At 42.8% G+C, this 13,622-nt stretch overlaps 1 long non-coding RNA gene across 2 annotated transcripts in view; it reads right to left on the reverse strand.

Annotated features, from left to right (window-relative positions):
- LOC148149416 (uncharacterized) overlaps nucleotides 1-13,622 on the reverse strand; it is a 47,760-nt gene that overhangs the window by 16,531 nt on the left and 17,607 nt on the right. The window contains exon 1 of one of the 2 annotated variants that reach the window (XR_015757922.1): nucleotides 7,878-8,199. The exons of the other annotated variant lie outside the window; for it this stretch is intronic. This is a non-coding gene — a long non-coding RNA (uncharacterized LOC148149416). Of the gene's footprint in view, nucleotides 1-7,877; nucleotides 8,200-13,622 lie in introns of those variants that run through there. 2 annotated transcript variants of the gene reach the window in all.

A 13,622-nucleotide genomic window follows, 5' to 3' on the forward strand; every position in this document is an offset into this window, starting at 1 on the left:
TGCATCAGTATTTACTGTGAAGTATTTTGCATCAGTATTTACTGCGGAAAAGGATATGAAAGATATAGACTGTAGGGAAATAGAAGGTGACATCTTGCAAAATGTAAAGATGACAGAGTGCTACATGTCTTGAAACACAGAAAAGTGGATAAATCCCCAGAACCTGATCAGGTGTACCCTAGAACTCTGTGGGAAGCTAGAGAAATGATTGCTGGGCCTCTTGCTAAGATATTTGTATCATCGATAGTCACAGGTGAGGTGCCGGAAGACTGGAGGTTGGCTAACGTGGTGTCACTGTTTAAAAAGGGTGGTAAGGACAAACCAGGGAACAATAGACCACTGAGCCTGACATTGGTGGTGGACAAGTTGTTGGAGGGAATCCTGAGGGACAGGATGTACATGTATTTGGAAAGGCAAGTTTTCCAAATAACTACATAATGCCAGAAATGCTTACCTCAATGAAAAGACAACATTTGTGAGCAAATTTCATCAGGAGCATGCTTTTCTCTCACCGGCACTAAAATAACTCCACATAAGCCAGTATCCCAACACCAAGTCACCCTTTATTTACGCATGGAGAGTCCTTGATACTGATCCAGTGCCCTCAGAATCAGATCTGAGTGAACAAGATGTCTGACACTCCTGTTTGTACCTGTCAGCCAGGGCTCCCTGATTTGATCAGATTAACAGCCCAAATGAGGGAACTCATATTCTATGAAGTCCTCCCAGCTAACCTCATTACAGTCACTACGGACTAATGAAGTAGTCTGATTCTCTTTAGAACAGTGAAGGCTGAAGGAAATTTAATATAGATGTTCTAAGTCATGAAGTGTTTGAAAGCCTAAATTCGGAAGAGCTGTTTTCAGTGGCAGAAGACCCAATAATCAGAAGGCACAGATTTAAGTTAATTGGTAAAAGGTCCAGTGACAAGATGAAGTCAGAATGTTAATGTAGCAAACTCAAAAGATCTGGATTGCAGTACCTGAAAGGAAGATAAAAGCTAATTCAACAATAACGTTCGATGAATAAATACTTGGGGAAAATACCTATAGAGCCCTTGGGCAAGGATGGGGAAGTGAGAGTAACAGGCTAGCTCTTTTGTAGAGCCAACCTTGGTAGGTCAAGCAAAATGGGCTCTTTCATTGCTCTCCATTAAGTTGAGAATAAGAATAAATATCAATGCTCGCATATTTTCTGAAAGAGTAATTGACAGGAATACAATTTTAAATGCTGTTAGTTGGTTGGTTCAGTTTCAAGAAAACTGCAGGAAATGAGCATTCTGCAATAAATCATGTAATTGCAATTTGACAAGTTCTAATTCATTTGAAACCTCTCATGTTTTGCTCAACTAAAAATTCAAAAAATATTTAATGATCTCCTGGTATAATAATTGAAAGGAAATAGTCTCAGTAATTAGCAATGGTCCGTTGAGTAACTGTATATGCAATAAACTCAAATCAATTTAATTACTATGTTAAGTAAATTTCCAACAGTAAAAGTCTTGGAGAAAAAAATATATCATGCTATTTAGCTCATTTTCACTGTGATAATTACTATATTTACACTTCAGATCAGGAAAGATGTGAAAACAGAAGCAATATCAGATACCTTAGAAAATAACTGTAACACCAAAAACATAATCAATTCCATGTCAAATTAAACATCCAAAGATGATTATCCAAAATGTGTCATGGAATACATTTTTCAAAAATGTATTATTTTACAGGATATGCACATCACTGGCTAAGCCAGCAACTAGTGACCATCACTAATTGTCCCCATGAAAGTGGTAGTGAGCCACTATTTCGAATTGCAGCAATGCATGTGGTGTAGAAAGACACACGGTACTGTTAGGAACAAAGTTCCAGGATTTTGATCCAACCACAATGAAGAAACAGTGATACCTCCAAGCAGGATAGTGTGTGATTTGAAAAAGAACTGACAGATGTTGGATGTTTCCATGCATCTGCTGCCTTTGGCCTTCTAAGTAGTAAAAGTCTCAACCTTGCTGTTGAATGACCCTTAGTAGTTTGTTGCAGTGCACACTGGTACATATTACTTGCCGCTGTGCATCAGTGGTGAAGGGAACAAATATTTTAAGTAGTGCTTTAACTGCTTTGGTCTGCATGGTGTCAAGGTTGAGTGTTCTTGAAGTTGCATTCATTCAGACAAGTGGACAGTACTCCAGCACACACCTAACTTATGCCTTGTAGATCATGGACAGTCTGTGGGGAGTCAGATGAGTTACTCATTGCAAAAACCCCAACCTCTGATCCATTCTTATAGCCACAGTATTTATATGGCTGGTGCAGTCCAGTTTATTGTGGGGAATTTAATGATGGTAATGCAATTGAACATCAAGGAGAGATTATTAGATTCTCTTTAATTGGAGATAGAGGTTGTCTATGGCACTTATGTGGTGCAAACAATAATTACTACTTACCAGCCCAAGCCTGGACACTGACTGAATCTTGCTACCTATGACCAAAGGACTGCTTCTGTATCTGCGGAGTTGCAAATGGTGCTGAACATTGTGCAATCAGCGAGATCAACATTTCTAACTATGGTGGAGGCAAGATCATTGATGAAGCAGCTGAAAGATACTTGGGGCCAAGGACACTACCCTGAGGAACCCCTGCAAGTCAATACATCCTTATGAGTCAGAAGCCAGCAGCAGAGGCAGAATACATAGACCCTGGTATTACTCCTGGCCCACAGTCCCAGCACTCTCCAAATCTATCCCCAGCCCAAATACAGTGGGCCCTAATCCCAACTCAAACACAATTGGCCCCAATCCCAACTCAAACACAATTGGCCCCAATCCTAACCCAAACACGTGGACCCAGTCCCAATCCAAACACAGTGGGCCCCAATCCCAACCCAAACATAGTCGGCCCCAGTCCCAAACCTTATACTGTGGGCCCCAGTCCCCAACCAAACACAGTAGGCCTCAGTCCCCAACCAAACACAGTAGGCCTCAGTCCCCAACCAAACACAGTAGGCCTCAGTCCCCAACCAAACACAGTAGGCCTCAGTCCCCAACCAAACACAGTAGGCCTCAGTCCCCAACCAAACACAGTAGGCCTCAGTCCCCAACCAAACACAGTAGGCCTCAGTCCCCAACCAAACACAGTAGGCCTCAGTCCCCAACCAAACACAGTAGGCCTCAGTCCCCAACCAAACACAGTAGGCCTCAGTCCCCAACCAAACACAGTAGGCCTCAGTTCCCAACCAAACACAGTAGGCCTCAGTTCCCAACCAAACACAGTAGGCCTCAGTTCCCAACCAAACACAGTAGGCCTCAGTTCCCAACCAAACACAGTAGGCCTCAGTCCCCAACCAAACACAGTAGGCCTCAGTCCCCAACCAAACACAGTAGGCCTCAGTCCCCAACCAAACACAGTAGGCCTCAGTCCCCAACCAAACACAGTAGGCCTCAGTCCCCAACCAAACACAGTGGGCCCCAGTCCCAAACAGTATACTGTGGGCCCCAGTCCCAAATTGTACACTGTGGGTCCCAATCCCAACTCAAACATAGTGGGTCCCAGTCCCAACTCAAACACAGTGGGCCCCGGTCCCAAACCAAACACAGTAGGCCCCAGTCCCAACCCAAACACAGTGGGCCCAGTCCCAAACCAAACACTATGGGCCCCAGTCCCAAACCTAGCACAGTAGGCCCTGATCCTAACCCAAACACTGTGGGCCCCACTCCCAACCCTAGCACAGTTGACCCCAGTCCCAGCCCCAGCACAATGGACCCAGTCCCAACCGTAGCACAGTATGCTCCCATCCCAAGCCAAACACAGTGGGCCCCAGTCCTTACATAAACAGAGTGTGCCCAGTCCTAACCCTAACACAGTGGGGAGTGTGATGCTGGAAGAGCACAGCAGGTCAGGCAGCATCTAAGGAGTAGGAGAGTCAACATTTCAGGCAAAAGCCCTTCGTCCTGATGAAGGCCCTTTGCCCAAAACGTCGAATCTCCTGCTCCTTGGATGCTGCCTGACCTGCTGTGCTTTTCCAGTACCACACTCACGACTCTAATTTCCAGCATCTGCAGTGCTCACTTTTGCCAAGCACAGTGGGCCCCCATCCCAAAACAAACACTGTGGGGTCCAGTACCAACACAATCATAACAGCCCCATTTCACTTCAACCCAAGCACAGCGATCCCACCCCACCTCAACACCAACCCACTTCAACACCAGCCTGAGCGTAGGAGCCCTGTCCCAACAGAGACTCTGCATTTTGACCAGCTACTAGTCGGGGGTTTAGGCTGAAAACAAAAAGACAAACTAGTACACAACAGCAGGAAGCATAGTAGCTCTCTTTACCCATATAATAGACACATCACATTAGTCTTTTGGACATACTAGTACTAACATAATAGCTCTACTGAAACAAGTTGATGAGGGGTGTGGCTACTTTTAAAGCACAAGTCTTCAATGTTACTACTGGAATATTGTGAAAGCTCATCGCTTTTCCTCTACCCATTGCTGTCAGTCACTTCTTAATGATCACACGAAATGAACCAGATGGCTAAAGACTGTAATGTTGAAAACAACAGATCAGCCGAAGATAGGTCACCCATTTAGCACTTCTAGCAAAATGTTGACTGCAAATGTTTCAACCTGGTGTGTTGGGTGCTACCACCATTAAGTGATGTTTGTAGATCCTGCTCTTCCAGTTAGTTGTTTAATTGCTCACCACCACTCACAACTCAATGTGGAAAGATTGCAGAGCTTTGATCTAATCTGTTGATTGTGAGATCACTTTGCTCTGTCTATAGCGCGTTTTTTTAACCCGCTTAGAATGCATGTGGTCCTACGTAGTGCTTCATCTGGCTGGCATTCTTTTCTGCATATCTCTGAATGATCCTCTAGCTTGAAGATAATTGATAAAGTAAAGGATATGCTGTGTCATGAGGTTACAGATTGTGAGTGAATACAATTCTACTGCTGCTGTTGAATGGATGCCTAGTTTTGATCTCTAGGTCAGACTAAATCTACCCTTTATTGCATGACAGTAATGCTGGAAGGTATCCTCAATGTAAAGTTGGAACTTAGTCTCAAGGATTGTGAGTGGTCACTCCTATTAATATTGTCATGGACAAGTACATCTACAACCAGTAAATTGGGAAGGGCAAGGTATGGTAGGTTATTTCCTCTAATTGTTTCTTTTACCACCTATGTCCTTTCGGACCTAACCAGTTTAGTCAAGAATTATTACCATAGAGACATTGAAGTTCCCCAACCATAGCACATCCTGTCTCCTTGCTACACTCAGTGCCTTTTTGACATGGTATTCAACATGGAGGGGTTACTGATTCATCAGCTAAGGAAGGATGCAGGTGGTAATTAGCAGGAGGTTTTCTTACCCATCTTTGACCTGATGTCATGAGACTTCACGGGATCCGAATGTTGAGGACTCTCTAGGTCACTCCTTCCCAAATGCTTACTAATGCACTACCACCTCTGGTAAATACGTCCATTTGAAAAGCAGGATATTCCTTTGGATATGTAGATAATTACTAATTCCTTTTGGACCACATAGACATCATTCACAAGCACTCTTCTATTCACCATGCCACTGAGGTCCACAACAATGCAACCAAATTGATCAGGCATGACCTGACATTCACAAATCCATGCTGATTCTCTTTAATCGGACCATAATTACCCAAGTACTGAGTCAACCTGGCCTTGATTCCAGTAATTTCTCCACATTTGATATAAACCTGACAGGTCAATATGTGTGTCATCTCTCTCACCATAACTTAAGAGTCATAAAGTCATTGAGTCTACAGCATGGCAACAGATCTTTTGGTCCAACTTGTCTATGCCAACCAGACATCCCAATCTGACCTGGTCCCATTTGCCAGCAATTCACCTATATCCCTCTAAATCCGTCCTATTCATATACCCATCTAGATGCCTTTGAAATGTAATTATACCTGCCTCCACCACCTCCTCTGGCAGTTCATCCCACACAAACACAGCTGTGTGTGAAAAAGTTAACCCTCAAGACCTTTTTAAATCTTCCCCCTCTCACCTTGAACCTATGCCCTCTATTTTTGGTCTCTCCCACCCAAGGAAAAAGACCTTGACTATTCACCCTATCTATGTCCCTCATGATTTTATGAATCTCTATACAGTCACCCCCCCAGCCTCTAACACTCCAGGGAAAAAAAAAGCCTCAGCCTGTTCAGGCTCTTCTATAACTCAAACCCAAGCCTGGCAAAACCCTGGTAAATATTTTTTGCACCATCCCAAGCTTAACGGCATCCTTCCTATTGAAAGGCAACCTGAATTAAATGCTAAAAATCACACAACACCAGGTTATAGTCCAACAGGTTTAATTGGAAGCACACTAGCTTTCGGAGCGATGCTCCTTCATCAGGTGCGTCGCTCCGAAAGCTAGTGTGCTTCCAATTAAACCTGTTGGACTATAACCTGGTGTTGTGTGATTTTTAACTTTGTACACCCCAGTCCAACACCGGAATCTCCGAATTAAATGCAGTATTCTAAAAGTGGTCTCACCAATGTCCTGTCCAGCCACAACATGACATCCCAACACCTATACTCAATGTTCTGACTAATGAAGGAAAGACATGAATCATACAGCACTGGAACAAATCCTTCAGTTGACCAAGTTTCCCAAACTAATCTAGTCCTACTTGCCTGACTTTGGCCCATGTCCCTCTAAACTTTCCCTATTCATGTGGTGAGAGATGCTTGTAATTTTCCAAGTTATTGAATTGAATATCCTTTGGAATATCCTTTATTATCAAGATACAATTCATAGACCTATGCAGCTTTGGAAAATTATGACTACTTCCAGATGGATCATAATGTGGATAAGAATACAAATATACTTCAGAAATAACCTCAATCATAACATGAGGCACAGTTTTTGTTTCACAGTTTTATTAATTGAAACTTATGACAGAAAAGAATGTTCGAGTTAGCTGGCTAGGTAAATGGGTAGCAATTCTTTTATTGGCAATTGCTAATTTGGTCTAAATTGATAGTTTATAAAATACAATGTGTATTTATATAGTACCTGTAATATAATAAAATACATCCAGGTGCTTCATTGGCAGGTTTTCAAACAAATTTGACACTTTAATAGCAGAAGCAAATATTAGATCAGAATACCTTTTACCAACGTCCTAAAGGGAGATCAAGAGCCAGTGGGCTTTTAAGAAAGACATTCCAGAGATTAGGGTCTCAGCAGCAAGTAGTATGGCTGCCAATGGTGGAGCAATTAAAATTTGGAATATCCAAGTAACCAGAATTGAAGGAATACAGATATTTCATGTTGTAATATTGAAGAGATTTACAGAGTTAAGGAGAAGCTCGGTCATAAGAGGATCAACTTCCCAGCAAGCTCCAGGACCATGACACCAGGACCATATGTGGGTCCTAACCCCTGACATGTCAGCCCTACCTGCCTCCATGATCTTCCTGGGGGCAACGTCTAAATAGGTATGACAGCCTTGCTCTACAGACTGGAGAGCCAATCAGAAAACAATGTGTGGGTGTCCAGCAACGCCACTGTGAGAGGTGGGAATGCCTGATGAAAAGATCTAAGACTACTGAAAGAGTTGCCATACCTGCATGGTCTGGATTATGGAAAGGAAACCATTCCACCTTGGATGGCACAATGCCACACCTGGGCACCCCTCCTAACCACATACCAGGACAAGGGTATAGAAGGTTTTTAAAGAAAGCATTAATGTCCTTCTGGGCTGTCACCAGGAGGCTGCCTTCAGTAACCTTCCAAGTTTCAGCCTCAGGAGGAGGTATCTGCTGCCAGCAACATTAAGGTGACATCTTCAATTGGCACGCAATAAGAATTTAATTTATCTTACTTAGCTACCTTCCAGTGCTGTTCAAAGTCTGCCTCCAGAAGTATCACTCAGAGTTATGGAGTCACTCTGATACATGATTCTCTGAGTTTTCTTCTGCTTCTGCATTGAAACATATCTCTTCAGGGCTGGAATGATTTAGTCCAAACATGAATATTTCAAAATTGACTTATTGTTGAATTTGGAGCCACTGTAGGGTCAGTGATTGCTAGGGTGATTGTTGAATCCAGATAAAGGCAGCAAAGGTCAAATGAATAGAAGGTAGAAGATGGAGTACTGGCCAGTACTATTACACAATGTACAACTCTGTAGATAACAAAGAGATGGGTGAGGGTTTCAACAGCAGATAAGCCAACACAGAGGTACAATCAGGTCATTAAATTGAGCTCTTTGCAAAATGAATACACATTTTACTCTGCAACAATGAAGAATCTTCCAAAGGTTAACCAGATTTTTATGTCATTATTATAGTCTCCCCAGCATAGTCACATACCATATAGGACTTGTAAAAGGACAAATTAAATGCTTACAGGCACAAAATCATAGGTTTGCTGACTGACAGATTCTGTTCATGAAGTAAAGGTAAATTTAATTGAACATTGCTAAGAATACAATCTATAACTTCTAAAGTTCGTTTGATGGATGGTGACTTTGAATTCGAGGACAAGATCATTTATATGTTGAAAAGAAAGCAACAGTTCACAAATTGATGATCAAGCTAAATATATTTTTAAAAATTGGAAGGGCTTCAATTTTGAAGCTTCATAAACTGTCTTCTTGCTGTCTTAACCTTTACATTTCTCAATCTAGCTCAGATACTTAACAAAACACATTAATTCTCAAGTTTGGTTTAAAACAACATATTTTGGAACATCTGCGGCTGAGAAACCCCAATCTGTACACTTTGATAATTGGCAAAAAGACACACCTAACCTTCACGGATTTTCAACTTTTCACACAGGGACTGGGTTCACAGCGCCTTTTGCAATATAATTTAAAAGCCCCCTAAATGTGACCTCTCACTTTATGCCATACCACAGAATCGCCATGCCATCCCAGGCTTCTCACATTCCCCCATACTACCTCATTCTCCATATTACCCCACGCCAACTCTATACTCCATGTATCATTCATAGCACTGATCCAGTGTGCGCCATGTTACAATTTTCAGCAGCCATGCTGCAACAATGAGAATTCTTAAAAATTATTGTAAAAACCATGAAACCGCTAATAGTTGAAGAAATCCTGAACTCGAACTCACTATCAGTGATACGGGGTCAAAACCCCAAGAAAATAGAAGTTGTGATCCTTGAAGAGCCTATTAGGCATTTATGTAAACAAGAAATCATGTTAAAGATACCTGGCATGATTGTTCTGGTTGGTGATGTTTCCAACAAGCATTAGTTGGCTGTGAACTAGATTTCCAGCCCTCACTCTGGCAGAGGTCCTGCCTTAGAGAACAGTCAGAGTTGAGAGCATGGTGCTGGAAAAACACAGCCAGTCAGGCAACATCCAAGGAACAGGGGAGTCGATGTTTCGAGCAAAAGCCTAGTCCTCAGAGAGCAGTCAGCCAAACTGAGTAGCCAGCTGCTCTGTCATCCCAGCAGCGCCAGTGGCACAAGTGGCCAGGATTGGGATTACAAATCATCCCCAGATTCCACGTGCTGGAGTACAGGAGCAGGAAAGAGTGCATTGTCTCATGATGAGACAGGGAGGTGAGTCCTAGGTTATGGGGAACCAAGATAAGAATCTTGGTGAGAAGGGCAGAAGGGTGGATGAAGAATCACAGAGGCAGTGAGGGGGAAGGGGCATGGGAGGCGTGGTTCTTTGGAGGGGGCCCACTGTGGAAAGGGGCCCTTGAGGGAAGCACCTCCATTCTTTCTGACCAAGTATAGGCTGGGTGACCTTCAACCCATTTCCTGCTGCTGAACTCTCTCCTGCCTTGACAGTGGGACAAACCTCTGATTTTGTGCAAGGTGGGAAGAGGTCCTTGAAGGACCTTAAGGGCTTCAATTGAGGTGAGGTTGGAATATCTGAATGAGGCCTCACCCACCCAGGTAAAATTGCGGACAAATCGAGCCTGAGTGGGAATCACAGCGGACAGGTCGCCAGGCAGTGTTTGGACCAGCATGACTTGAAAAAACTGGTGGAGTAACCATAAAATTCTGCCTATGATCTGGTTATTATAACTTCATAAAAGTTTCAATAGATGTTGGATCAATAAGACCATCTGATGAGCTGACACTTTGAAACACAACCAAGCTCAGTGGGGAGGTGGTGATTTAGTGGTAATGTCACTGTTTTAGTAACCACAGGCCCAGGTTAATGGTTATTGTAAATTGCCACAAAGATCCAAAAGGCTTATTAATTCTTTTGAGGGAATGAATTCTATCATCCTTACCAAATTTGACCTATATGTGACTCCAGCCCCACAGCAATGTGGTTGACTCTTAATGACCTCTGAAATGGTCCTAACAAGCCACTCAGTTGTGCCAACCAATACAAAGACACAAACACCTGCTGTCTTTCACTGTGTCTCACACCTGCACATACACACGACCTGGGTGCTGGGGAAAATATAAGCACTATCGCTGTTAGGCGGTAGTACGGGGGAAATTAAAAAAATACAAAGGCACAAACAAAGAAATGAAACTGACAGACTACCCAGCATTGAGTTTGACATTGGAAATGGCAACAACATTGTGTCAACTTGTAAAGTCCTCCTTACCAACATCTGTAAACTCGTGGCAAATTTAGAAGAGCTATTCCACAGTTGAGACAATCAACAGACTGACACAGTCATACTCACACAATCATACCTTGCAGACAAAGCCCCTTACCATCGCTGAGTGTGTCCTATCCATCAGCAGGGCAGATCCAATGTAGCTGACCATGCGGCAATTTACAGTCAGGCAGGAAGTTGCCCTGGGAATCCTCAACATGGATATCGGATGCTATGAAGACTCATATCATCAAGTTAAACATGGACAAGGAAACATTTTGCTGATTACTATCTATCACCTCTTCATCGGCTGATGAATCAATACTCCCTCATGTTTAATGCAAATGAAGAATTCTGAGGGGGGTAAGGGCACAGAATGTACTCTTGGTGAGGACATAACATCCATCAAGAGTGGCTCAGCAGCAACATCAATTGAGTGAGCTGGCAAATGCTAAAGGAAATAGTAGGTCTGTGGCTGGTGGCAAAGGTTCAACAAGAAGGAAAAACCTACCTGACACAAATGAAACTGATTCTACTGCGCAAATAGTAGACAGACAAAAATGAAAAAAACAAAACTAGCCTAGAATGATAATATAACAGCTTGATGCTGCTGAAATAGCAAACAGTTCAATCCATTAGCGTAGAGCATTATCTATAAGCAAGCAATACTGAGGAGAAAAGCCAATAATCAATCCACAGTCTGGGCTTAATTAGCTGATCTCAGTCTGTCTGACGGCAGAGACCTTCGAGAGAATGGAAATAAGATTCACCAGAATGTCAGGAATGAGAGACTTTAGTTATGTCAAGGGACTAAAAAATCCAGAGTTCAATTTAGATTGGAGGAGTTTGCAGAGCAATTGGGATTTTGACGGATTAATAAGGGGAAATTATTGTAATTGGTAGCTGGGTCAGTGACCAAAGGATACAGATTCACAATATTTGGCAAATGAGGCAGAAGGGGGATGAGGATCTTTTGTTTTACACAACGCATTTTAATAATCTGAAATGCTGAAGCTGAAAGTGTAATGGAGGTAAATTCAATATCAAAATATTCAAAATGAAAATGATTGTCAGTGATAAAAATTCATCTGGTTCACTAATATCTTTACCTTGTCTGGTGTACATGTAACACCAGCCACAGCAATGTGGTTGATTTTTTACTGCCCTCAGGAATGAACAAACCTGCCATTTAGCCGTATCAAAAGTATGGAAAAGCTTAAAGAATGGAATGCATCTGGACAATCCATCCAGCATTGAACCAGAAATGGCAACAGCACACAAATCCCTCTTGACGCTGCAAAGTCCTCCTGACTAAGAGCTGGAAGTTTCTTCTGAAATTAGGATAGCCCTCTCAAAGACTTGACAGTCGTGCTCATGGAACAATCCATTACAATGTACCACACACCACTATCGCCATCCACATTCATGGGTCTGCCCCAGCCCACCCCCAAGATATCCTGGAAAATCCTGGAATTCCCTCCCTACCGGCATTGTGAGTCAACCCACAGCAAGTGGACTGCAGCGATTCAAGAAAGCATCTCACCACCACGTTCTTAAGGGATGGGCTATCGATGCTGGCCCAAGTTCCACAAATGAATTTTAAAAAATATTCCCCAGAGATAGCAACACAATAATATATGGTTAGGGAGGGGTTTGGGGAGGTGGAGGGAGTGAGGGAGGAAAAGTGGAGGGTAGACCCAATATGTATCATGGCATCAGGTCAAGCATAAACAAGGAAATCCCCTGCTAGTTATCACATAATACCCTCTTGTATCCTCTTCTATACTCCATCGTGTTGAACACCTCTTGGTGGAAAAACTGAGGGTGTCAAGGTGACACAATGTACTCTAGGTGGGGAACTTCAGTGTTCATCACCAAGAGTATCTCAGTAGTACAACTACTAACCAAGGTGGCCAGGTCCTAAATGATATGGCTGCTAGACAGTGTCCACGGTATATGGTGAAGGAAACAACAGGAGGAAAATCTCACCAAACTACTAGTGTCTGTCCATGATAGTATCAGCAGGCATGTCCATCACATGATCACTGTGAAAACAAAATCAACTCTTCACAGTGAAAATATTCTTAATTGTGTTGAGTAGCATTTCCAATATAGTGAATGATGCAGACTTCAAACAAGTCCAGCAACTCATAACTGGGCCTTTTTGAGGCACTGTGGGCCATCAGTAGAACTGGATTAACCCACAATCTATAACTTCATGCCCAGGCATATCAAGGCAGGAGATCCAACTTGGTCCAATAAGAGTGCAACACCAGGCACCCTAAAAATGAGACGTCCTGATAAAGTTACAAGACATGTGCAAACTTGTGCATCAACATGCAATAAATAGGGCTAAGCAATCCCATAACCGTCGGGCCAGACATGAACTTTGCAGTCCTGCCACAACTAGTTATGAACAATGAAGAGGAGGAATACGCTCCACAAATGATGGGGGAACCCAGCACATTAGAGCAGAAGACTAGCTAGAATGTTTGTATCCATCTTCAGCTAGATATGCCAAGTGGATGATTCACCTTGGCCTTCTCCTGAGGTCCCAGCACCATGGATGTCTGTCTTCAGCCAACTGAATTCTCTTCATTTCATATCAAGAAATGAATGAAGGCACTGCATAATGCAAAGGCTACAATTGTGACCACACTCAGACAATTGTACTGAAGACTTCTACTCCAGAACAAACCCAGCTTTTCCAGTGCAGGTACAATATTGGCATCTATCAGGCAACCCGATCAATTACCACCCCATCAGTCTACTCTCGATCATCAGTAAAGTGATGGAAGGTGTCATCAATAATGCAATCAAGCAGCACTTGCAAAGTAATAACCTGCTCAGTATTGTGGGAAAACACTCCATTGGTTGGAGTTATAGCTGTCATGAAGAAAGAAGGATGGGATTGTTAGAGGTAAATCATCTCACTCCACAGACATCAATGTAATAAGTTCCTCAGAACAGTGCCCTAGACCCAACCATCTTCAGTAGCTCTATCGTTGTCCTTCCCCTCTGTCATAAGGTCAGA

Source organism: Chiloscyllium plagiosum, unplaced genomic scaffold (assembly GCF_037043375.1).
Source record: "Chiloscyllium plagiosum isolate Xiang-an unplaced genomic scaffold, Cpla_swu_hap1 HiC_scaffold_8, whole genome shotgun sequence".
In the NCBI taxonomy this organism is placed as follows: Eukaryota; Metazoa; Chordata; class Chondrichthyes; order Orectolobiformes; family Hemiscylliidae; genus Chiloscyllium; species Chiloscyllium plagiosum.